Source organism: Pseudophryne corroboree, chromosome 5 (assembly GCF_028390025.1).
Source record: "Pseudophryne corroboree isolate aPseCor3 chromosome 5, aPseCor3.hap2, whole genome shotgun sequence".
NCBI classification, from domain to species: Eukaryota; Metazoa; Chordata; class Amphibia; order Anura; family Myobatrachidae; genus Pseudophryne; species Pseudophryne corroboree.
Genome location: NC_086448.1, coordinates 578,133,441 through 578,156,322, shown reverse-complemented (window position 1 = coordinate 578,156,322; position 22,882 = coordinate 578,133,441). Strand labels below are relative to the sequence as shown.

The 22,882-nt window shown below is 43.4% G+C and overlaps 2 long non-coding RNA genes and 1 pseudogene across 2 annotated transcripts in view; 1 reads left to right on the top strand and 2 right to left on the bottom strand.

The window, feature by feature from the left end:
• The window catches only part of LOC134928068 (uncharacterized), a 177,168-nt gene that overhangs the window by 18,129 nt on the left and 136,157 nt on the right, over positions 1-22,882 (bottom strand). Inside the window, exon 2 of the long non-coding RNA XR_010177820.1 lies at positions 6,046-6,201. This is a non-coding gene — a long non-coding RNA (uncharacterized LOC134928068). The remainder of the gene's footprint in view (positions 1-6,045; positions 6,202-22,882) is intronic.
• LOC134928067 (uncharacterized) overlaps positions 1-22,882 on the top strand; it is a 284,893-nt gene that overhangs the window by 205,028 nt on the left and 56,983 nt on the right. The window lies entirely within an intron of this gene.
• Positions 377-495, bottom strand: LOC134930052 (5S ribosomal RNA; annotated as a pseudogene).

Below are 22,882 nucleotides of genomic sequence, written 5' to 3'. Positions count from 1 at the left end.
TTAATCTCATGATACTGGACAGAAAATACACGTGCAGGTGCAGGTGTTTATTTATATTGTATTGGTGACTTAAATTAATAATAAAGTGCATGGAGACTCAGGATTAATTTATAACTAGAAATGCTATGGTTCGCATATTAAAGTGCTTGTGCATTAAACGTACAGGTGCAAGTGTTTATTTATAGTGACTAGGGATTAATTTTTAGCTAGCAATGCTAATATTCGCATTTAATATAAAGTGCCTATGCATTAGTGATATGGGTAGTAAATGCACAAGTGCAGTATATATTGGTGTTGATATGACTCGTGATATTTTTACTCAATGCTCAGGGTAGATATAGTGTGTACCTTTCTCCTGGCCACTATTAATTACTGTACCACACAGTCCCTGATCTTCCCAGATGGTCTCCCCTACTGGTACTGATCAGGCCCAATGCTGCTTGGCTTCCAAGATCAGACGTGTTTGGGCATTTCCAGCGTGGTATGACTGTAACGACGTTGTGCCTTATCGATTCACACTCCAACCTTTACATATTTACTACTTTACTAATTTCATTTTGAAATGGTGAACATTAGTGATTGTGAACTGACTCTTGGTGGGAGGGGGAGGGAGAAAGGGGGTGGGGGAGAGAGGGGGGAAGGAAAGGGAAGCCCGCATATTGGAAGGGAATGATAGGGTAAGGAATTGGGAATGAATGAATGAGGTTTTTGTACCGTTTTTTACAAGAAAGGAGCGATCTCGTAATTGTCGTTGAATCCTTTTGGCTGTAGTGTCTGTAATTGAAATACCCAAAACATCTCTCTGCATGACAGTTTGTTAGCGAGATCTCCTCCTCTCTCTCCCAAATTCACCAGTTCTATGGCTTTGAATGTCAAGGCTTCTGGATTGGAGTTATGTGTTGAGGTAAAGTGTTGGGAGACAGCGTGGCTCTCCACTTTGTTCCTGATATTCCTCACGTGTTCCTGTATCCTCAAATTTAATGGCCTCTTTGTCTTCCCAATATATTGTTTACCACAGTCACATTCTAGGAGGTATATGACCAATTGAGTATTGCAATTCATGTATTCCTTAATTCTGTATTCCTTTTTCTTCTCCATGTCCGTGAAGGTTTTACTGTTGGGGTGTAGGTATCTACATACATTGCATCGCCCGCACTTATAGGAGCTTACACATTTGGGCCAGATGTGATCTTTGTCTTGGTCATTCCTCAGCATGCTTGGGGCTAAAATGTCCTTCAGGTTCCGTGATTTTTTAAAAACTATCTCGGGGTGAGGAGGGAGGATTTCCTTAAGAATAGGATCCATGAGCAGTATTCGCCAGTGATTCCTAAATGATTCTCTGATGGATTTTTTCATGCCGGTTGAAGGTAGTTATGAAGGCCGTGGAGTCTTTCGTTTTCTCCCTTGTTTTGTATTCCAGCAGTTTTGGTCTTTCAACCAAACTGTGCCTGAGAGGACTGTGAGGCACAGTTGGAACTGTACACTAGCAGATTCAAGCAAAAGGAATATCCTGACACCATCTTAAAAAAGCCATCACCAGAACTAGTATGGTTGAAAGACCAAAACTGCTGGAATCTCAAAAAAAAGAATGCACCGGACAGCTCAGCAACACCAAAAGACCCGGAAGACCACGGAAAACAACTGTGGTGGATGACAGAAGAATTATTTCTCTGGTGAAGAAAAACCCCTTCACAACAGTTGCCCAGATCAAGAACACTCTCCAGGAGGTAGGTGTATGTGTGTCAAAGTCAACAATCAAGAGAAGACTTCAAAAGAGTGAATATAGAGGATTCACCACAAGATGTAAACCATTGGTGAGCCACGAAAACAGGAAGACCAGATTAGAGTTTCCAAACAACATCTAAAAAAGCCTTTACAGTTCTGAAACAACATCCTATGGACAGATGAGACAAAGATCAACTTGTACCATAGTGATGGGAAGAGTATGGAGAAGGAAAGGAACTGCTCATGATCCAAAACATACCACCTCATCAGTGAAGCATGGTGATGCTAGTGTCATGGCGTGGGCATGTATGGCTGCCAATGGAACTGGTTCCCTTGTATTTATTGATAATGTGACTACTGACAAAAGCAGCAGGATGAATTCTAAAGTGTTTAGGGCAATATTATCTGCTCATATTCAGGCAAATGCTTCAGAACTCATTGAACGGTGCTTCACAGTGCAGATGGACAATGACCCGAAGCATTCTGCAAAAGCAACCAAATAGTTTTTTAAGGTAAATAAGTGGAACGTTATGCAATAGCCAAGTCAATCACCTGACCTGATTCCGATTGAACATGCATTTCAATTGATGAAGACAAAACTGAAGGGAAAATGCCCCAAGAACAAGCAGGAACTGAAAACATTTGCAGTAGAGGCCTGGCAGAGCATCACCAGGGATGAAACCAAACGTCTGGTGATGTCTATGCGTTCCAGACTTCAGGCTATAATTGACTGCAAAGGATTTGCCACAAAGTATTAAAAAGTGAAAGTTTGATTTAGGATTGTTTAGTTTGTCCCATTACTTTTGGTCCCTTAAAAAGTGGGAGGCACATATAGAAACCGTTGTAATTCCTACACCGTTCACCTGATTTGGATGTAAATACCCTCAAATTAAAGCGGAAAGTCAGCAGTTAAAGATCATCTTGTTTGTTTCATTTCAAATCCATTGTGGTGGTGTATAGAGCCCAAAATATGAGAATTGTGTCGACGTCCCAATATTTATGGACCTGACCGTATATATATATATATATATATATATATATATATAAGAACATTACAGGTGGCACTCAGGAGTCTTGCTGAATAAAGCAATATTTATTGCATACGGTGCATCCGTAATTGGTCAATCAGACTCAGTATCTAACTCCAAACAGTGATTTCTGCCTGACTCTTCAGTAGATATAGTTTGGTATAATCAGATAATTGGTCAATTGGGTTCAGTGGACTACTCCAAACAGTGAATTCTGCCCACATTAGTTGTGCTGCTATCCTCCTAGCTGTACCCAGGAATCAGAAATGACAACTAACCCGATTGACCAATTATTTGATTATTCCATACTATTTCTACCGAAGAGCCAGGCAGAATTTATCTACCAAGTCTGATTGACCAATTATCTGATTATTCCAAATTATATCTATTGAAGAGCCAGGATTCTTTGATTACCTTAACCGGTCCAATGAATGGTCAATTCTGATGTCGTTTGACATGTTACATGACCCGCTTTCCATTTGAAAAAACTGACTTAGATTCAAGATGGCTGATTTCAATATGGTGCCCATGTTCGGTACATACCCTATAAGATAGCCCACCTCACCCATACCTTACTGGAGTTTTCAGTTTTCCCATTTCCTGCACAGTTTTTGAAACAAAAGGGTGTACTGCAACTTCTGAATAATCATGTAAATGCTAAAGCCCTCAGTCACTCACTGACTGACTGACTGACTGACTCATCACTAATTCTCTTTCTAACCGATATGTTAGGAAGCTGAAATTTAACATAGATAAATATTTAAACTATGTAATTAGAATTTAATAAACCTCCCCTAAGGGGATGAAAAGGGGGTTGACATGACATCATCACCGATGCGTGGCCTGTGTTGCATAAACTATTACGCTCAGACAATCGGATCAAAATTTGGATTGCACCTCCAGTGGGTAGAATTTAATAAACTACAAAAATGGTCCTGTCACTTTTTACCGTCTCTAGTATGGGTGCTCCTCGGGTAATACCAAAACCATGGATTAATATTTACCTCTATAGATTTACCAAATTTTTAACACTCATTTATATTTCCAACCGTGAAAATTACTATCTCCAATGCAAAGAATAGGTAGAACAGCTAGTATGTATTATATATATAGTGTATATATATATATATATTTATATATATATATATATATATATATATATATATATATATAATAAAACGGCAGGATAAACGATCATAAAGGATAATGTAGATGTATATAAAAAAAACATTAGTAACAGGCAATAAAAGTAAAGTAAAAAAGGAGATTTAAAAAGTCATACTAGTTTTGTGGTTGCAACATGTTTTGCAACCCGATTGAGGAAACATTGTATATTATGCAATTATATATATCTATATATAGATATATATATATATATATAGATATTTTCTAGAAATTGTGCCACACATTTATGCTATTGTGTGTCCCGTATACAGTATATATATATATATGTGTATATATATATATATATATATATATAAAATATATATATATATATATACACTGCTCAAAAAAATAAAGGAAACACTAAAATAACACATCCTAGATCTGAATGAATGAAATATTCTTATTAAATACTTTGTTCTTTACATAGTTGAATGTGCGGACAACAAAATCACACAAAAATTATCAATGGAAATCAAATTTATTAACCCATGGAGGTCTGGATTTGGAGTCACACTCAAAATTAAAGTGGAAAAACACACTACAGGCTGATCCAACTTTGATGTAATGTCCTTAAAACAAGTCAAAATGAGGCTCAGTAGTGTGTGTGGCCTCCATGTGCATGTATGACCTCCCTACAACCCACACACGTGACTTAGGTAGTGCAGCTCATCCAGGATGGCACATCAATGCGAGCTGTGGCAAGAAGGTTTGCTGTGTCTTTCAGCGTAGTGTCCAGAGCATGGAGGCGCTACCAGGAGACAGGCCAGTACATCAGGAGACGTGGAGGAGGCCGTAGGAGGGCAACAACCAAGCAGCAGGACCGCTACCTCCGCCTTTGTGCAAGGAGGAACAGGAGGAGCACTGCCAGAGCCCTGCAAATTGACCTCCAGCAAGCCACAAATGTGCATGTGTCTACTCAAATGATCAGAAACAGACTCCATGAGGGTGGTATGAGGGCCCGACGTCCACAGGTGGGGGTTGTGCTTACAGCCCAACACCGTGCAGGACATCTGGCATTTGCCAGAAAACACCAAGATTGCAAATTTGCCACTGGCACCCTGTGCTCTTCATAGATGAAAGCAGGTTCTCACTGAGCACATGTGACAGACGTGACAGAGTCTGGAGACGCCAAGGAGAACGTTCTGCTGCCTGCAACATCCTCCAGCATGACCGGTTATGCAGCGGTCAGTAATGGTGTGGGGTTGCATATCTTTGGGGGGCCACACAGCCCTCCATGTGCTCGCCAGAGGTAGCCTGACTGCCATTAGGTACCGAGATGAGATCCTCAGACCCCTTGTGAGACCATATGCTGGTACGGTTAGCCCTGGGTTCCTCCTAATGCAAGACAATGCTAGACCTCATGTGGCTGTAGTGTGTCAGCAGTTCCTGCAAGATGAAGGCATTGATGCTATGGACTGGCCCGCCCATTCCCCAGACCTGAATCCAATTGAGCACATCTGGGACATCATGTCTCGCTCCATCCACCAATGCCACATTGCACCACAGACTGTCCAGGAATTGGCGGATGCTTTAGTCCAGGTCTGGGAAGAGATCCCTCAGGAGACCATCCGCCACCTCATCAGGAGCATGCCCAGGCATTGTAGGGAGGTCATACAGGCACGTGGAGGCCACACACACTACTGAGCCTCATTTTGACTTGTTTTAAGGACATTACATCAAAGTTGGATCAGCCTGTAGTGTGTTTTTCCACTTTAATTTTGAGTGTGACTCCAAATCCAGACCTCCATGGGTTAATAAATTTGATTTCCATTGATAATTTTTATGTGATTTTGTTGTCAGCACATTCAACTATGTAAAGAACAAAGTATTTAATAAGAATATTTAATTCATTCAGATCTAGGATGTGTTGTTTAAGTGTTCCCTTTATTCTTTTGAGCAGTGTATATATATATATATATATATATATAACATAGATGAAGTTTGGCACTCGTCAGACATGTACTTAGCTGCAGCCGGTGCCTTCATAAAGGGTAATCACAGGAGACAAAGATGCGGCACTCAGGGCTTTTGAAAAATACACAGCAACAACTTCTTGCTTTGCAACGTTTCAGTAGACCAACCTACTGTCGTCAGGCTTTAATATCAAATAAAAACATGTACATACCTTTATATCATCACCTCGTGCAATCCCGCCAGCTCGCCCCGGGACCACTCACCCGCCGAGCCGTGCAGGGAATGACGTCATCAACAAGCGACGACGCCGTGACGTACCCTTCACCATGGTAACAAATGTAAGCAATGCAGCGGAGAACTGTGTGTGCTGAAAGCATATGGAATGTAATAATCATTACAATTCAAACACAACTTTGTAATAGATTAATCATAATCAGTACACAAGCTGCAACAATATTATATATAGGATACTCATTGAGGACATCAATAGCTATATTATTTAAAAAAGCATGAATAAGAGATTGATTCATTAAGCCCCCGTGGGTGTATTACCCCAAGGCGCAGAATCCATTTAGATTCTAATTGTAATAGTTTGGCACCTCTATTTCCTCCTCTCATATCTGCTGGTATATGATCAATCATTCTGTACCTTATACTATGTATTGGGTGTTTAAAATGAGCGAAGTGCCTGGCAACCGGCTGTTCACTGGTGCCAGTATCTAAGGCATTTCGAATAGCTGAACGATGGGCAGACATCCTCTCTTTGAATTTACGTTCGGTCTTGCCGATATAGCTAAGACCACAGGGGCATATAATTTGATAAATAATAAAATTGGAATTACAAGTCAGTTGGTAATGGATAGGGATTTTTTGCCCTGTCTGGGGATGGTTGAAACTGTCTCCCGTGAGCAGGTATTGACACGTTACACATGCACATTTAATATTTCCAAGCTTGGGATTCTTACCTAAAAAGGTCTTAGCTGAGGATTCTCTTTTTAATTTAGCTACATCTGTCTTGACTAACCAATCTCGCAGATTTCTGCCGCGTGAATAACACGGCATTAAATTGGTGTCCTTCAAATTTAGGTTATCATCTGAGGTGATAATAGGCCAGTGTTTTTTGGTTATCGTATTAATCTGGGAAGATTTAGTGTGAAATTTGTTTACCCATGGTAGAACAGATTTAGTCCCACTAGTTTTTTTGGTACTGGATAGAAGTGTCTCTCTATCTAGAGACATTACCTTGTTTTTAGAGCACTTTAATGCTTTTAACGAATAGCCTCTAATTAACAATTTATCAATGAGAGAGTCTATTTGTAACTCCGCTATATCATTGTTGCTGTTTATTCGCCTAATCCTAATCATCTGAGAGTAAGGAAGTCCCCTCGTCATTGATTTAGGATGGCAGCTGTTAGCATGTAAAAGTTGTTGTTTATCCGTAGGTTTTACAAATAAAGTGGTAGTCAAACTTGAGCCTGTAATCTGAATCTGTACATCAAGGAAGCTAATAATGTTTTGATTCATCTTGAAGGTGAATTTGATGGGTCCTTCTGTGGCATTATAGTCGTTCAACAGATTTTCCAACTCTATATGATTACCTTTCCACAGGATGATAAGATCATCTATGTACCTGTTAAATAACAGCGCCTGGGAAGAAAATAAAGGATTATTGTAGAACAAATCCTCCTCTACTCCAAACATGACTATATTTGCATAGACTGGCGCCACAGAAGAACCCATCGCACACCCTTGAATTTGCATGTAAAACTGCTTGTCATACAAGAAAAAATTCATAGTCAAAATTAATTCTAGCAGTTGTAAAATAACATCAATCTTTGATAAATTAAAGGCATCCTTTCTCAATAAAAACCTTTTGACCGCCGCCAGACCAAACTGGTGCGGAATTGATGTGTACAGACTAACTACATCAACGGTTACTAACCAAGTATCTTCCGTAATCGTAGTAACCTTGTTCAAATTATTTAACAAACTAGTTGTATCTAGTAGGAAGCTCGGTTCATTGCGAATTAGCGGTTGTAATAGAGCATCCAATAAACATGCTGATGGTTGCAATAATGCACCCCTGGCCGATACTATGGGGCGACCAGGTGGGGGATTAATGCCTTTATGAATTTTGGGAATTAAATAAAAAATGGGGACTAAAGGGTGTTCCGGCACTAAAATTTTTCTTATATCTTCCGTTATTAAATTCACTGCTAGCGCTTGTTGTAAAATTATTTCCAATTTTTTCTTACAGAGACCTGTGGGATTGGATTGTAATTTAAGATAAATACTATTATCAGATAGTTGTTTCTGTGCCTCCTTGTTGTAATCAACGAAATCTTGTAGGACAATTGCCCCTCCCTTATCCGCATATATATATATAGTGTTTCTCAGGGGGCACCTATTCTTATCAATTGTTGTTAAAATACTCATTCTATAATATAGTAACATAGTAACATAGGAGGTGATTCCGAGCTGTTCGCTCGCTTGCAGATTTTAGCAGCATTGCACACGCTAGGCCGCCGCCCTCTGGGAGTGTATCTTAGCTTAGCAGAATTGCGAGCGAAAGATTAGCGGAATTGCGAATAGAAAATTCTTATCAGTTTCTGAGTAGCTCGAGACTTACTCCTAACACTGCGATCAGCTCAGCCCGTTTCGTTCCTGGTTTGACATCACAAACATGCCCTGCATTCAGCCAGCCACTCCCCCGTCTCTCCAGACACTCCCACATTTTATCCTGGCACGCCTGTGTTTTTCCGCACACTCCCAGAAACGGCCAGTTTCCGCCCAGAAACACCCACTTCCTGTCAATCACACTCCGAACACTTCAACGATGAAAACTCTTAGTTCGGACGTGAGTAAATCTACTAAGTTCTGAGCTAAAATACTTAGCACATGCGCCCTGCGTAACATGCGCATGCGCAGTTAGCGGCTAATCGCAGTATAGCGAAAATCGGCAACGAGCGAACAACTCGGAATGACCCCAATAGTAACATAGTATCTGAGGTTGAAAAAAGACAATTGTCCATCGAGTTCAACCTATTTGTGGTCTCCTATGCATGATGATTTGACTAAAATTTATGACTGATGCTGATGTCAGCCGTTGCATTTTATCCCTTTTTGTAGTAACTATAATGCATGACTATGCACCATAACCATGGATATCCTTATCCATTAGGAATTTATCTAACCCATTCTTAAAGGTGTTGACAGATTCCGCCACTACAACTCCCTCAGGCAGGGAATTCCAAACACGTATTGTCCTTACCGTGAAAAAGCCTTTACGACGTATTGTGCGGAATCTCCTCTCCTCTAACCTGAGCGAGTGTCCACAAGTCCTATGTGTTGATCTAGCCAAAAACAGGTCCCACGCAAGCTCTGTGTATTGTCCCCTTATATACTTGTAGATGTTGATCATATCCCCTCTTAGTCTCCTCTTTTCCAATGTAAACATGCCTAGTCTTTCAAGCCTTTCTGTTATGCACACCAGTGCCTGCAGGAAAGTACTGGTGTCAGGACTGTTATGCACTCCAGTGCCTGCAGGAATGTACTGGTGTTTGAACTGTTATGCAAAACAAATGGACTTACAGACAGACTGGGGAATATGACATAACGTACACAGAAGGTGATAGGGTAACAAAATACACACAAAGTGAACAGAGAAGCCCAGAGGCTAAGGAACTGGGTATCTCCCTTGTATTAGAACTGCTCAGATGGGAAAAGCAAGATGTTGTCTTTTAATACGTAGAGAACCCGAAATGCTGTTGCTAAGGGCAACAGCAAAACCCTAAAGGGTTACCAACGGGTGTGGCAGTAAACTCCTTGGTCAGAGATGGAATGATAGACACAAGGAGAGTCTCCACAATCCTAATTCTCACTTGCAGTGCACAGGTTCAGCTTACTGCCACTAAACTGACCCCTGACACCTAGCACAGTGAGACAGGATTAGACAGGCAAGTCTTAGAATACAGCCGCAAACTTGCTAAGTTCACAGAGTAGTAACAGAACCCCAGCAAGCTAAACGACTGACTCCAGTCTTACTGCTAGGTCTGGATTGGCAGAGTGTAATACCAAATCCCCAGGCCTAATAGCAGTAAGCAACAAACAAATACAAAGCTACACAGTACTGGCTAACTTTCAGAAACTGACTAACCAACAAAGATTCAGCAGCATCTGCTTACCCTGAGAAGAGGCCTTATAAAGCAGGTGCTGTCCACGCCCCACTCAGACCTCACAGACTGTGAGCACAAAAACCAGCACCGGATCCCCTGCTATGCACAGAGCCTATAACCACTGCACAGCAAAAGACCCGAACCAGAGTATCAGCTGCGCTCAGGTCACTCCGCTAGCACTTGTCTCCCGGTTGCCATGACGACGTGGCAGCACAGGGCAGGAGACCCTAACAGTACCCCCCCTCTGACGAGGGGTCAAAGAACCCCTACCACCGGGTTTATCGGGGAACTGCGAGAAGAAAGAGCGTATCAGTCTGGGGGCATGAAGATCACAACTGCGCACCCACGACCGCTCCTCCGGGCCATACCCCTTCCAGTGCACCAAAAATGACAGCCGACCCCGAACCACCTTGGAGTCAAGAATCCTTTCAACAACAAACTCCCTCTGGCCACGTATCAGAAGAGGGGAAGGTCTTTCACTGGAAGAAGGATTACTAATCGCCCGTTTTAAAAGGGAACAATGAAATGTTTTATTGATACCCAAAGAACGGGGCAGATCTAACTGAAATGCCACCGGATTGATAACCCTGGTGATCTTATAAGGGCCGATGAACCGGGGGCCTAACTTATGAGATGGCTGTCTCAACTTCAAATTCTTGGTAGACAACCAGACGAAGTCTCCTAATTTGAAGCTGCAGGGTCTTTTCCGCTTATCAAAAACCCTTTTGGTCACTAATGACACAGACACAAGGGCTTTCTTCACTTTCCGCCAAAAACCTCTAAGGACCGAAACCACAGAGGAACCACCAGGCGTGGAGTCCAGGGGGTCAAAAGAATTGGCCTTAGGATGATGCCCATACACACAAAGGAAGGGAGAGATCCCTGTAGCAGAGTGAGCCGCGTTGTTATAGGCAAACTCCGCCATGGACAGATGAGCAACCCAATCAGTCTGACACTTGGAGACATAACACCTGAGGAACTGCTCCAAGGACTGGTTCACCCTTTCAGTCTGCCCATTAGACTGCGGATGGTAGCCCGACGACAAGCTGACAGAAATCTGGAGATCGGAACAAAATGCCCTCCAGAATTTGGCCACAAACTGGGATCCGCGGTCAGAGACCACATCAAGTGGCAACCCGTGGAGACGCACAACATGCAGCATAAATAATTCAGACAGGCGTCTGGCCGATGGCAGCCCAACCAGTGGAACGAAGTGCGCCATCTTCGAAAACCTGTCAACGACAACCCAGATGGCTGTCATCCCCGAGGATTTGGGCAAGTCCACCACAAAATCCATTGAAATGTGGGTCCATGGCTTTGATGGGATAGAGAGTGGATGTAATGGGCCAACAGGAACCCCTCTAGGAGTCTTATTTCGGGCACAGATGTCACATGCCCAAACCCACTGATCCACATCCTTAGCCACCGAGGGCCACCACACCGCCCTAGATAGCAACTCCCAAGTTCTGGCAATACCCGGGTGACCTGCAGACTTCTTGGCATGGAATTCCAGGAACACTCGCTGTCTTAACCTAGGAGGCACAAACAAAAGACCTACCGGAAGGTCTGGAGGAGCCTGCTCCTGTGCTCTAAGGACTAATGATAAGAGGTCCTGGGTAATGCCCACTTTAATACATGATGGGGAAACAATGGGCAACGGCTCCTCGGTGGTCTCCTGGATTGGAGCAAAACTCAGCGAGAGCGCATCAGCCTTGATGTTTTTTGACCCAGGGCGATATGTTATCAAAAAATTAAAGCGAGCAAAAAACAAAGCCCATCGTGCCTGCCTGGCATTGAGACGCTTCGCTGACTCTTAATATGCCAGATTCTTATGGTCAGTGAGAATTGAGACCACAAACTTAGCCCCCTCAAGCCAGTGTCTCCACTCCTCGAGTGCATCCTTAATAGCCAACAATTCCCGGTTACCCACGTCATAATTCATCTCGGCAGGCGAAAATTTACGGGAAAAGTAAGCACAGGGATGAAGGCGATTATCAGACACTCCCATCTGAGAAAGCACTGCCCCAATACCCATCTCAGAGGCATCCACCTCCACCACAAAAGGACGCTCTGGATCTGGGTGTCGCAGCACCTTGGCCGAAACAAATGCCCTTTTGAGACGGGCAAAAGCCGCTTTAGCCTCACAAGACCAGTGAGCAACATCCGCCCCTTTCTTAGTGAGTGCCACCAAGGGCGCCACTATAGACGAAAATCCAGCGATAAATCGTCTATAAAAATTCGCAAAGCCCAGGAAACGCTGAAGCGCCTTCAAACTAGTGGGCTGCACCCAATCCAGGACTGCCTGTACCTTGGAACCCTCCATTTGGAAACCTTCTGGGGAGATAATATATCCTAGAAATGCGATTTGCTGAACTTCAAATTCGCACTTCTCCAGCTTCGCCCCAAGCCGGTGGTCTCTGAGTTTCTGGAGGACTAAGCGTACATGCTTCCGATGTTCCTCCAGGGAATGGGAGAAGATTAGGATGTCATCTAAGTATACAACTAAGAATCTATCCAAATATTCCCTGAGCACATCATTCATGAAATCCTGGAAGACTGCCGGGGCATTACAGAGCCCAAAAGGCATCACCAAATATTCATAATGCCCTGAGTGGGTATTAAAGGCAGTCTTCCATTCATCCCCCTCTCTTATTCGGATTAGATTGTACGCACCGCGTAGGTCAATCTTAGAAAAAATGGTGGCAGTACGAAGCTGGTCAAACAAGACCGAAATGAGAGGCAGTGGGTATGAGTTTTTAATCGTGATACGGTTCAATTCCCTGAAGTCGATGCAGGGTCGCAACGAACCGTCCTTTTTACCCACGAAGAAGAACCCCGACCCAACTGGAGACTGTGAAGGTCTGATAAATCCCTTAGCCAAGTTCTCCTGAATGTACTCTGCCATAGCCTGAGTCTCAGGACGTGACAGGGAGTACAACCTGCTCTTGGGAAGCTTAGCATTTGGCAACAAATCAATGGCACAGTCATAGGGGCGATGGGGAGGTAGTACCTCTGCAACTTTTTTGGAGAACACGTCCGCAAAATCTGCATAACACCCTGGCAATCCTGGCAAACTTAGCTGCGAGAGCCTGACTGGAAGGCTCAAGCAACTCCTGAAACAATCAGTACCCCAACTAAGAATCTCCCCAGAGACCCAGTCAAATTGAGGATTGTGGGCCCTTAACCAGGGTAACCCCAACACCAATGGGGCAAAAGTACAGACAGTCACATAAAAGGACAATTTTTCAGAGTGTGTGGCTCCAATAAACAAAGAAATCTGGCTAGTGCAAGAGGTAATTTTACCTTTGGATAATGGTTCCCCGTTTAACCCACAAATCTCAATTTCCGATGCCAAGGGTACTAAGGGAACAGAGTGTTTCAGGGCGAATTGGCGGTCCATAAAAACCCCGTCGGCCCCACTGTCCACAAAGGCCTCAGTCTTGACAGTTTGACCGAGGATCTTCAAGGTCACCGGAATGATAAAAGTCTTCTTGGGAAATTCTGACTTCTGGCCTGACAGGATATTTCCCATCACCCTCAGGCCCTGAAGTTTTCCGGCTTTTCTGGGCATGATACTACCACATGACCTTTATTCCCACAGTTCAAACACAACCCCTGCTGTCTCCTCCGCGTCTTCTCACGCGAGGAGAGGCGGGTAGCCCCAATCTGCATAGGCTCCTCGGAAAATTCCTCAGAGTCTGAGGTTCCCTTGGGAAGGAAGGAAATCTCAGTCTCCCTTTCAAGCCTACGCTCTCTCAGCCGTCTATCCACCCGGATGGATAACTGCATGAGCTGATCCAAGCTATCAGGCAAGGGATATTGTACCAGTTGGTCCTTTATCTGGTTAGAAAGACCTCTTCGGTACTGGTGTCTCAGGGCTGGGTCATTCCACTGGGTATCATGGGCCAACCTCCGAAACTCCGTACAGTAAACCTCAACTGGCCTTCGCCCTTGCTTAAGGATCGAAATCTGAGCCTCGGCTGAGGCCGTCTTGTCAGGGTCATCATACAACATGCCCAGTGCCGTAAAAAAAGCATCAACACTTTTAAGCGACGGACAGTCAGGCTGCAACCCATATGCCCAGACCTGTGGGTCTCCTTGTAGCAAGGAAATCACTATGCCCACCCGCTGAATCTCCGACCCAGAAGACTGAGGCCTAAGCCGGAAGTATAGCTTGCAGCTCTCCTTGAAACAAAAGAACTGCGAGCGATCTCCAGAAAAACGATCCGGGAGATTTACTTTCGGCTCCTTAACCCCTGCAGGTGCTGCTGCTGCGGGAGCTCCGCCAGCAGCCTGGGAGGTGTGCATTTTAATGGACAAATCATTAAATTGTCGAGTCAGGACCTGCACCTGATCGACCACCTGTTGCAACGTATTTTGAGGGGTATGCTCCATATTCCCACAAAATTTCAACAGGAGTATTAGGCTGCTGAATATGTTATGCACACCAGTGCCTGCAGGAAAGTACTGGTGTCAGGACTGTTATGCACTCCAGTGCCTGCAGGAATGTACTGGTGTTTGAACTGTTATGCAAAACAAATGGACTTACAGACAGACTGGGGAATATGACATAACGTACACAGAAGGTGATAGGGTAACAAAATACACACAAAGTGAACAGAGAAGCCCAGAGGCTAAGGAACTGGGTATCTCCCTTGTATTAGAACTGCTCAGATGGGAAAAGCAAGATGTTGTGTTTTAATACGTAGAGAACCCGAAATGCTGTTGCTAAGGGCAACAGCAAAACCCTAAAGGGTTACCAACGGGTGTGGCAGTAAACTCCTTGGTCAGAGATGGAATGATAGACACAAGGAGAGTCTCCACAATCCTAATTCTCACTTGCAGTGCACAGGTTCAGCTTACTGCCACTAAACTGACCCCTGACACCTAGCACAGTGAGACAGGATTAGACAGGCAAGTCTTAGAATACAGACGCAAACTTGCTAAGTTCACAGAGTAGTAACAGAACCCCAGCAAGCTAAACAACTGACTCCAGTCTTACTGCTAGGTCTGGATTGGCAGAGTGTAATACCAAATCCCCAGGCCTAATAGCAGTAAGCAACAAACAAATACAAAGCTACACAGTACTGGCTAACTTTCAGAAACTGACTAACCAACAAAGATTCAGCAGCATCTGCTTACCCTGAGAAGAGGCCTTATAAAGCAGGTGCTGTCCACGCCCCACTCAGACCTCACAGACTGTGAGCACAAAAACCAGCACCGGATCCCCTGCTATGCACAGAGCCTATAACCACTGCACAGCAAAAGACCCGAACCGGAGTATCAGCTGCGCTCAGGTCACTCCGCTAGCACTTGTCTCCCGGTTGCCATGATGACGTGGCAGCACAGGGCAGGAGACCCTAACACTTTCCTTGTATTCCATCATCTCCATGCCCTTAATTAGTTTAGTTGCCCTCCTCTGAACCTTTTCTAGCTCCAGAATATCCTTTTTGTAGTACGTTGCCCAGAATTGTACACAGTATTCAAGGTGTGGCCTCACTAGTGATTTATATAACGGGAGTATAACACCCTCGTCCCTTGCATCAATTCCCCTTTTTATGCATGCTAGTATCTTATTAGCCTTTTTTGCTGCCATCCTACTTTGGGAACTGCTGCTTAGTTTACTATCTATGAGAACACCTAAGTCTTTTTCCAGGACAGTATCCCCTAATGTTACCCCATTCAGTTTGTAGGTGTTATTTTTGTTCTTGCTACCACAGTGCATTACCTTACACTTGTCTGTGTTGAAGCGCATTCTCCATTTGGCTGCCCATACTTCTAATTTAACTAAGTTAATCTCGGCAGTGTTTGGACTATTCGTAATGGTTTGATTTGCAAAGTTCCGAAATACGAATGAATAGACCATCTGTCAAACGCGGCTGTTATTTCATACAATACGGGCATTCACTATTCATTTGTATTTGGGTGTTAGTTTCTGAGTGCTCAAGTGCGGGTCTGTTTTTTTTCGATTCGTTAAAAAAAGCAGCAAAAAAATAGACCTGCTTTTTCCAGTCGAGTTTGGATAACCATGCACGGATCAGTGAGATCTTTGCATGGTTATCTATGGGAAAGGGTCTGTTTTGTGTAAAAACTGAAAAACAAATTGCGTGGGGTCCCCCCTCCTAAGCACAACCAGCCTCGGGCTCTTTGAGCCGGTCCTGGTTGAAAAAATATGGGGTAAAAAATGACAGGGGTTCCCCCGTATTTAATCAACCAGCACCGGGATCTGCGCCTTGTACTGGTTCCAAAAATACGGGGAAGAAAAAGTGTAGGGGTCCCCCGTATTTTTGGAACTTTGCAGTCAGCGGTTGACCGAAAGTAACCTCACCGCTGACTGCAAAGTTCCCACCATTGGCTACAATGGAGCGCATAGGCGCTACATTGTATCTCTGCCGTGTTCAGCCTGACAGACACTACAGGAGCACACAGCCAATCAGGAGAGTGCCACGACGTGGCGCTCCCTGATTGGCTGAAGGGACCCTCTTTGACAGGAGTCAGGGGGGGTCCTGGCAGTCGGGGAAAGGGGTCCCATGTGTAAACATGGGGCCCCTTTCAGTGCGTGGTCGGGTTTCCATTTTATTATTTTGCCAAGTACGTGGATTATACAAAGATCTGATTCTACACTGGATTATGTGAGTATAATTTTTTTCACAGGTACCCCAAGGATTCTACAGGGACAAGAGGACAGAGCCTCGTGTGAACATAGGTAAGTATGTATGTTTGGAGGTGTGCATGTATGTAATAAAATTATACTTTCACGGTGTGTGTGTCCTGTTTTTTGGGGGGTATTTTTTTAGTAGTAGTACTACAGGTACCAGCGGGCCCGGTTTTCCACCGCATGCTGGTACTCCAAGTACCAGCTTGCGGGGGAGGCTTGCTGGGACTTGTAGTACTGCTACTAAAAACAATATTCACATTTTTACAAAAGGCTATCAGCCCCCCATCCGCCGCCCTTGGATGGGGGGTGACAGCCTCGGGCTTCACCTCTGGCCCTTGGGTGGCTGGAGGGGGGGACCCCTTGATTTAAGGGGTTCCCACTTCTCCAGGGTACCGCGGCCAGGGGTGACTAGTTTGGTATGTAATGCCAGGGCCGCAGGGCCGCAGGGACCAGTATAAAAGTGTCCCCCGGCTGTGGCATTATGTCCCTGGCTAGTGGAGCCCGGAGCTGGTTTCAAAAATACGGGGGACCCCTACGCTTTTTGTCCCCTGTATTTTGGGAACCAGGACCAGGCGCAGAGCCCGGTGCTGGTTTATTAAATATGGGGGAACCCCTGTCATTTTTTCCCCCATATTTTTTCAACCAGGACCGGCTCAAAGAGCCAGAGGCTGTTTGTGCTTAGGAGGGGGGACCCCACACAATTTTTTTCTGATTTTTTAAGACTTTAAACAACTTTTTAAGGTACACAATGAAGCCCTGCATGGATCTCACAGATCCGGACGGGATTCCTTGTGTTTTGTCAGGCAGTGTTTTACTCATCACTCCCGTAAAACACTGCCTGATATTACGAATCACATCGACAACGGAAAAAACGAATGTGCAAAACTCGGCAGCTTAGTGAATGATCGTATCAGGATTCAAAAAGTTGCAGTAAAATGCACCCGATACCATTCGAGTTCAAACACCCTTCAAAACGGCCAAAACACGAATCTTTGGAAATATACCCCCAGATCTTCTGTTAGGTCGTTAATGAAAATGTTGAACTATAGCGGTCCTAATACCGAGCCTTGTGGCACACCAGTTAACACTTCAGTCCAATTTGAGAAAGATCCATTAACCACAACACGCTGCTCTCTGTTATCTAACCAATTCTTGACCCAAGTGTATATAGTGCCTCCTAGCCCTAATTCTCGTAGCTTATAGATAAATTGCATGTGTGGTACTGTGTCGAAAGCTTTGGCAAAGTCTAAAAAGATTACATCCACGTCTTTACCCTGATCGAGGTTTGCACTTACTGTTTCGTAAAAACCAAGTAAGTTGGTTTGACAGGATCTGTCCTTCACGAATCCATGTTGATTCCTTTTAATGATTTTATTGGCTTCAAGGAACTTCTGAATACTATCCCTTAGAATACCTTCCAGTACTTTCCCCACTATAGATGTAAGACTTACTGGTCTATAGTTACCCGGTTCCGCTTTACTTCCCTTTTTGAATATAGGCACTACTGCTGCTATACGCCAGTCTTTGGGAACTATACCTGATATAACTGAATCCTTAAAGATCAAAAATAGCGGTTTTGACAGTTCAAAGTGAAGCTCCATTAGAACCCTTGGGTGAATTCCATCAGGCCCTGGTGATTTATTAATCTTTAAATGTTTTAATCGGTCACAGACTACCTCCTCACTTAAATAAGTACCTATCAATGGGATATTCTCATTATTGAGATTGTGTGTCAGTCCCTGAATTGGGTCCTCTCTAGTAAATACTGTTGAAAAAAATTCATTAAGTATGTCCGCTATGTCATTATCATTTTTTATTAAGACTCCCAACTTGTCTTTTACTAATACCGAGCCTTGTGGCACACCAGTTAACACTTCAGTCCAATTTGAGAAAGATCCATTAACCACAACACGCTGCTCTCTGTTATCTAACCAATTCTTGACCCAAGTGTATATAGTGCCTCCTAGCCCTAATTCTCGTAGCTTATAGATAAATTGCATGTGTGGTACTGTGTCGAAAGCTTTGGCAAAGTCTAAAAAGATTACATCCACGTCTTTACCCTGATCGAGGTTTGCACTTACTGTTTCGTAAAAACCAAGTAAGTTGGTTTGACAGGATCTGTCCTTCACGAATCCATGTTGATTCCTTTTAATGATTTTATTGGCTTCAAGGAACTTCTGAATACTATCCCTTAGAATACCTTCCAGTACTTTCCCCACTATAGATGTAAGACTTACTGGTCTATAGTTACCCGGTTCCGCTTTACTTCCCTTTTTGAATATAGGCACTACTGCTGCTATACGCCAGTCTTTGGGAACTATACCTGATATAACTGAATCCTTAAAGATCAAAAATAGCGGTTTTGCCAGTTCAAAGTGAAGCTCCATTAGAACCCTTGGGTGAATTCCATCAGGCCCTGGTAATTTATTAATCTTTAAATGTTTTAATCGGTCACAGACTACCTCCTCACTTAAATAAGTACCTATCAATGGGATATTCTCATTATTGAGATTGTGTGTCAGTCCCTGAATTGGGTCCTCTCTAGTAAATACTGTTGAAAAAAATTCATTAAGTATGTCCGCTATGTCATTATCATTTTTTATTAAGACTCCCAACTTGTCTTTTACAGGGCCTATACTCTCCTTCTTTAATCTCTTGCTATTAATGTATTTAAAGAATTTTTTGGGATTTGATTTGCTTTCCTTAGCTACTAGTTTTTCTGTTTCTACTTTAGCCGCTCTTATTTCTTTCTTGCATATTTTGTTACAGTCTTTATAGTGCTGAAATGATTCTGCATTCCCATCAGATTTGTATTTTTTAAATGTTCGCCTTTTCTTGCCCATAAGTTCCTTTATTTTTTTATTAAGCCACATTGGTTTATTATTATTAATCCTTTTTTTGCTGCTCGTCGGAATAAATTTGAGAGTATTTTTAGCTAGTAGTGATTTTAATACATCTCATTTCTCTGTAGTATTTTTTTCTAGAAACAAAGTTGGCTTTGCTAAAGTTTAGAGTCCTAGTTGAGCCAGTATAGTTTCTGAAAACTTATATTGAATGTGACCATATTGTGGTCGTTGTTTCCTATGGGCTCCCCCACTTTAATATCTGATACTAATTCCCCATTGTTTGTTAATACCAGGTCTAAGATTGCATTGTACCTGGTGGGTTCCTCAATTAGTTGAACTAAGTAGTTATCATTAAGTGTGTTTAAAAACCTATTACCCCTAGCAGTATCACATGAATCATTTTTCCAGTTTATCTTTGGATAGTTAAAATCTCCCATCACAACTATGTCTACTACTCCTGCTGCTTTTTCAATCTGCTTCAGTAACAATTCCTTGTCAGATACATTAATACCAGGCGGCCTGTAGCATACCCCCAAAACTAACTTTTCTATTCCCTTTTCGTCACATGCAATTTCTACCCACAGCGTCTCGACCGTATCTACAGTCCCCTCCTGCAAATCCTCCTGTATATCAAGTTTTAAAAATGGTTTTACGTAAAGACACATCCTCCACCCCTTTTATTTAGTCTGTCTCTCCTAAACAACATATAGCCTTCTAGGTTGACTGTCCAGTCATGAGATTCGTCCCACCAAGTTTCAGTAATGCCTATAATATCATACTGTTTACTTGCTGCAATTATTTCTAGTTCGCCCTTTTTACCAGTAAGGCTTCTAGCGTTCACATACATACAACTAAGATAAGAATTTCCCTTTGCGTTAGGGACATCTTTCACCTTATGGAGCAACGATGACCTGTAATCGTCATTAGTTAGTGCGTTGGTAAAACCCCTTTTAGTACCCATGTTGATACCTTTACCGGCTGCTCTTACCCTCCCCCCAACTTCTCCCCCATTTACAAAACCAAAAAACCACAGGCGCCTTTATTACACAGAAGAAATTGCTGCTTTCCCAGGGGTAATTGGTTTAAAAACCCCTAAAATCAATAGAACAAGAAAAACATTAGGAAAGCGCTAATTTAATCTGTAGTAGATTTTATTATTAAATTGTTAATTATAAAAATTAGTACCGGCCAGTATCAATAAAATTAACTCACATTTTAGTAAAACACATATACATTACACCAATCCATATAGACAGTGACCTGCAAAAGCTGTATTATAAATGCAAACCAAGTCTCTGTTTAAAAGTCCTTGAATGATACTTTCTGTTTTGGCTACAAGTTTACTGTTTAGTCCACATATCCAATATAGCAATAAACGCATGCACTTGAAAGCTTCTTTCTTTGCGGTTGATAAATGCCTGTTGCTTTAATAATGCAATTAATCGCTTTTTGTTAGTTTTAACTGCCAAATTAGTTTGATAGAAAGCAGTCATGCATGGCCATGCAAAAAAATCTATGCTAAATCCAGAGCTGTTGTTAGCAGATAGAATATCTCAGCATATTATAGCATATTGTTTATGGATCAGTCAGCAAACCTATTTCACCGCAGTTGGATGATTACCCTCCCGGCTGCAGCTCTCTTATTCAGCCTTATCTGGAGTCCGTAGATCACCTCTATAGCAGCGATGTTCCTCCCGGCTGCTTGCTCACCATCAGCTTTCTCGGGAGTATGTGGTCACTTCTCCAACTTGTGCCCCTCTTTGCACTGGGGTGTATTGTTGACCAGCCGGCTGGTAAATGTATCTCCGCTATACCGTGTATGTGGGAGACGAAACAGACGCGTTTCCCCGCCTTTGGACCTCGGCAGCTTCCTCAATGTGGCCGGGAGGAACATCGCTGCTATAGAGGTGATCTACGGACTCCAGATAAGGCTGAATAAGAGAGCTGCAGCCGGGAGGGTAATCATCCAACTGCGGTGAAATAGGTTTGATGACTGATCCATAAACAATATGCCATAATATGCTGAGATAATCTATTTACTAAACAGTAAACTTGTAGCCAAAACAGAAAGTATCATTCAAGGACTTTTAAACAAAGACTTGGTTTGCATTTATAATACAGCTTTTGCAGGTCACTGTCTATATGGATTGGTGTAATGTATATGTGTTTTACTAAAATGTAGGTTAATTTTATTGATACTGGCCGGTACTAATTTTTATAATTAACAATTTAATAATAAAATCTACTACAGATTAAATTAGCGCTTTCCTATTGTTTTTCTTCTTCTTCTCCCCCATTTCGTTTACTACCGCCATCCCCACTATTCTCACTGCACGCCCCGTAGTTTCTAGCTAAACCCTCCCCCCAGGCTCCTAGTTTAAAATCTCCACCAATCTTTTAACCATCCTTCCCCCCAGCACCGCTGCCCCTTCCTCATTCAGGTGCAATCCATCATGACAAAAAAGATGGCGCCTGACTGAGAAGTCCGCCCAGTGTTCCAGGAACACGAACCCCTCTTTTCTGCACCAGTCTCTAAACCACACATTTACCTCCCTAATCTCCCTCTGCCTCCCTGGACAAGCGAGTGGCACGGGTAATATATCAGAGAATATTACCTTAGATGTCCTTGCCTTAAGCTTCTTGCCTAATTCCCTATAGTCTTTCTTAAGGACATCCCACCTTCCGCTGACTTTGTCATTGGTGCCAACATGCACCAAGACCACCGGGTCTTTCCCAGCCACTCCGAACAATCTGTCTACCCGGTCCGCGATGTGATGCATCCGAGCACCCGGGAGACAACAGACTGTACGGCGATCACGGTCCCGGTAGCAGATATCCCTATCTGCCTTCCTGATGATAGAGTCCCCTACCACCACATTCTGACTAGGTAACTCACTATCTTTTGTCCCAACTGTGCCAGAGGGGCCGCTCCTCTGGATGCTAGAGGAAACGGTCCCCTCCGGCACCGACATTTCTTCACTATCATCCTCCGAATCCTCGTCCAGTCGTGCAAATTTATTTGGGTTTGATAGTCCAGAGATGTCGAGCCTCCCCCTCTTTTTCTTCCTTCTAACTGTGACCCAGCTAGCTCCCTAATTTTCCTCTTCTACCAGTGACCCTTCCCGCAGCTCCTCCACCGTTCTATCTAGTTCTTGCTCGAGATTGTGAATCTCCCTCAGTCGCGTGACGGTTTGCTCTAGATCCGTTACCTGGGCTTCCAGGGCAACCGTACGCTCACACCTCGTGCAGATGTAATCACACTGGGATGGTTGCTCCATGTGTGCGTACATTTTGCGCGACATGCACTGAGTGAGGTCCCCAATCACAGCCCCACCCATAGTGTTTGTAAGTCTAACTCCCTGTTACTCT